General features: G+C 42.9%; 1 protein-coding gene across 7 annotated transcripts in view; it reads left to right on the plus strand.

Annotated features, from left to right (window-relative positions):
- Positions 1-4,160, plus strand: part of LOC128896875 (GATA-binding factor C-like) — a 149,703-nt gene that overhangs the window by 87,524 nt on the left and 58,019 nt on the right. The gene's annotated exons all lie outside the window — the stretch shown is intronic.

Consider the following 4,160-nt stretch of genomic DNA (forward strand, 5'->3'; position numbering starts at 1 on the left):
GTCTCATGCTGGAATTCTAAAGGAATTCTAAATCTTGAGCCCCATAAATGAGATCAGTGTGAATTCTTAGGATCTGAGAATTCTAGAACCAGGAATTGAGAGGTTTGAGAACGTTTCATGTCGAAATTCCAAAGGAATTCTGAATCTTGAGTCCCATAAATGAGTGTAGTATGAATTCCTAGTGCCAGAGAATTCTAGAACCAGAAATTGCGAAGTTTAAGAACACTCAGTGCAGGAATTCTCAAATGTTTAGTCTATTGATTGTGGAAATAGAAATTCCTACAGTAAGAGTTTCAAGTTTAGTATCAATGTCTATAACCTGGGAATTCCGGAACTAGGAATTACGATGTTTGAGAACGTTTGATGCCGGAATTCTAAAGGAATTTAAATTTTCGGACCCACGAGGTAGGAAATAGGATTTCCCACTGTAACAATGCCAGGTTCCTGTTCCCTGGAATTCTATAACAAATAATTATAAGCCTGGGAGTGCCCTAAACAGGAATTCCAAATCTCAGGTCTACAAAAATGTTTCTTCAATCACTTTTCCAGTTGGAAAATCAGTGAACAACATGCCCAGGTCGTCGATTAGCTTGATTTCTCCTCGGACAACTTTTCTCCTGGTGCTCGTCCTTTCACGCCAGCCACCCGTTACATGGAGTACGCCCCGGACGAAAGTACACGATCGAGTGTGGGTGTGTGTAAGAGGTCCAGCCTTGCCTCGGACGGAGGCTGGGTGTGGCCGTGACTAAAAGTTCACTAGAGCACACTTAACACACTTAACACACTTAACACGCGGTTTCACCGCGGAATAGACGAAGGCTCCTGGCCGATATTCAGGTACACGCCGCTCCAGAAAACACGTCTTCGTGATCGGTTCTTCCAATCTCATCCTCTCAGCTTATCAAGCTGGTCTATCCAGCAATAGTAAAATTGCAATTATCGATCGCATCGTTTAAAACGATTATTCGAAGATTCTTTAAGATACAGAGGGATTGTGGTAGGTTTAGTCTGGAATTCCGGTGGAATTCCTTGGAATTCCATTGGTAAAGATGATGTACGTGTAGGCTATGATATTATTCCGAGATTCGTCGATGTGGAATTGATGGAATTCAGGGAATTTCTAATCGGAATTCGTGGAATTCACGATAATGACATTTTTACACTTTAATTTCGTAGAAAGGAACATATTACAGACAGCAGTATTAAAATCACAGTTCTCGAAGAGGCGAAAGGCGCAAACTTTTCTTTCGGAAATTACGAGCGGAATTCCTTGGAATTCCTTGGAATTCCGTGTATGTCGACGGTGTTCCTGTTTGGTGTGACAATATTCCGAGACTTCTCGATGCGCAACTGGTGGAATTCTAGAAATATCTAACCGCAATTCCAAGAATTCGGAACATTGAATAACTGCAATCGCAGGCTTCGTTTTCCCCGCGCAATTCCAGCAATTGCATCGAATAAATTCCCCCTAGACTTCAAATTCAGCGCGAATCAAGCGCATTCGTTTCCACGCAACCGGTTAGTCGAATGAAGAATGAAAATCACCGGTTTAAATCAATAATTGGCCTCATCGACGAGTTTCGAGCGTCCAGAGACGCTTTCTGCTGGAGGAAAATTAATATCGCGTCCCAGTTGATCGCGGTGCATTTGCATATCGAGCACGCGGCCAGCGGAATGTCGATTCGCTGTCGATGCAGCGCACCGCGCGGCTCAATCTTCTCGTCGAGGAATCGATGCGTCCCGGAATCGCTGAAACACTGTGTCGATCGATATCGCGATAGCGACGTGTTCCCACTCGCGTCCAATTCCAATTTCTTCTTGTTTCTTTTTCCTTCTTCAGGACTCTTCCTGAAATTAATTCACGGTTTTACGAGCTCGCATTTCCGGTGGCTCGGGTCGAAGGGATGATCAAATTGCTGAATTTGATGGTGCCACTTTACACTGACATGGATAACGACGATCATCACGGTGATGATGATGGCGGCATTAAGACGCAATCGATGACTGACGATCTATCGCGGCGTAAATTGTGCCTTCTCCTCGGAAACACGAGTAGCTTTTATGTTGCCTTTTTAAGTAAACGCTGACAGAGTATTTTTTGTGTTTACAAGCTTTGAACGCTTCGCTATTGCTGGGAGTAATCGAAAGTTTTGGTGGGGGCTGCCTTGAGTATTACATTGGCAAAATTATAAATTATAGGGCGATTTCAAATTTAAATAGTAAATTGGAAAATTTGGAAATTCTCGAGATAATTCGCTGGATTTATTAAAATTCGCAATCTTGGGTAGTAGAATTCTTAAGGACTTGGGAATTCTTACGGTTGGAATTGCAGGCTGGGAAGTCTGAAACCAGGAATTGTTAGGTATATTCGGAGCGGAAATATTAAAGGAATTCGAAATCTTGGTTCTATTGAATTAGGGAATGAGAATTCCCGTAGGAATTCCAGGTTCGGTATCAATTTCAAGGAGTAGGGAATCCCGGAGTCAGGAATTGCGGAATTTAGGAACGTTCGAAGCAGGAATTCTAAAGGAATTCATAATTTTTGTTTCATTGAACGAGAAAATTGGAATTTCGATAAAAGTTCAAGCTTCCCAAAAGTTCAGGAATTTCAAAAGAATTCTAAATTTGGGTCTGTTGAATGAAAAAACGTGAATTCTCGCACGAGAAATTTCAGGTTTATCGTCAGTTTCCAGCAGGAAGGAATTCTGGAACTTGGAATTTCGAGGTTAGGAACATTGCCAGCAGGAATTCTAAACTTGAGGTCATTGAATGAGGCAATTGGGAATTCCAACAGTAGGAATTCCGGGTTTCGCGGGAATTTCAGGGTTCTAGGAACTCTGGAGTCTTGAATCGCGAAGTTCAAGAATATTCAAAGCAGGAATTCCCAAAGAATTCTAAATGTAGGTCTGTTGAATGGAAAAACGTGAATTCTCGCACGAGAAATTTCAGGTTTATCGTCAGTTCCCAGCAAGAAGGAATTCTGGAACTTGGAATTTCGAGGTTAGGAACATTGCCAGTAGGAATTCTAAACTTGAGGTCATTGAATGAGGCAATTGGGAATTCCAACAGTAAGAATTCCGGGTTTCACGGGAATTTCAGGGTTCTAGGAACTCTGGAGTCTTGAATCGCGAGGTTCAAGAACATTCAAAGCAGGAATTCCCAAAGAATTCTAAATTTGGGTCTATTGAATAAAGAAATAGGAATTGCTACATTAGGAATTCCAGGTTTAGAATGAATTCCAAGGAATTCCGGAACCAGATATTGCAGGCAAAGTTCGATTAAAATCCAAAAATGTCCAAATATTTAACATTCGAATTCTCCATAATTTCAAATAATGGCTATCGTGATATCAAATAGCAACGCTGATGATGTCCGAAGCCTTGAACTGTTTCTACAACCAACAAATAATTTCCAATCGCTATCACATCCGATTAAAAAAATATCTCGCGCCACTGGATCTTCTTTCCCGGTACTCTCATTCGCGCGTTACGGTTTCCGTCGAACGCTGAATATTCAAGCGCGATTTCGATCGGCATTAACGATATCGTTAGCGTAAGAAACGATATCCGATCCGCATCGAAGCGAGACGAGGCGAAGCGAGGCGAAGCAATGGCTCGATCGGCGATTTATTCACTCCCGCCGCGGGTCGTTAATTACAAAATTACAGAAATCAGTTAAGTCAATGAAATCGCGTAACATAGTGTTTGAGGCCGTGAACGACCACGATGATGATGCCATTAAAGTGGCATCGACGGGTCTCTCTAAGCCTGGCGCACCGGGGGACCACACACGCGTGTCTACACGTGTCTACACGCGAAACGACTGTATGGTAATCGTGGCCAGGCTGCCAGCCATCCCATCATATCGTATATTATCTAACTGCGGATTATGGCCAGCGGAATCGCAATTATCCCGCGTCGCCTTGCGCCTATAATTTCATGCGTTTCAATAAGCCACGATTTTACCGATCATTAGCTCACTCGCGAACGTTTGTCCCTCGATTGAATCGTTTATAGTGGTTACTCAAAGATTCTCGGAGATATCGAGGGGCTGTGCTCGCTTTAGAGTGGAATTGCGGGCGGAATTCCTTGGAATTCCATCTGTAGCGACGATGTACGTGTTGACTGTTACAGTGTTCCGAGTGGAATTCAGAGAATTCG

This window comes from Hylaeus anthracinus, unplaced genomic scaffold (genome assembly GCF_026225885.1).
Source record: "Hylaeus anthracinus isolate JK02 unplaced genomic scaffold, UHH_iyHylAnth1.0_haploid 11978, whole genome shotgun sequence".
In the NCBI taxonomy this organism is placed as follows: domain Eukaryota; kingdom Metazoa; phylum Arthropoda; class Insecta; order Hymenoptera; family Colletidae; genus Hylaeus; species Hylaeus anthracinus.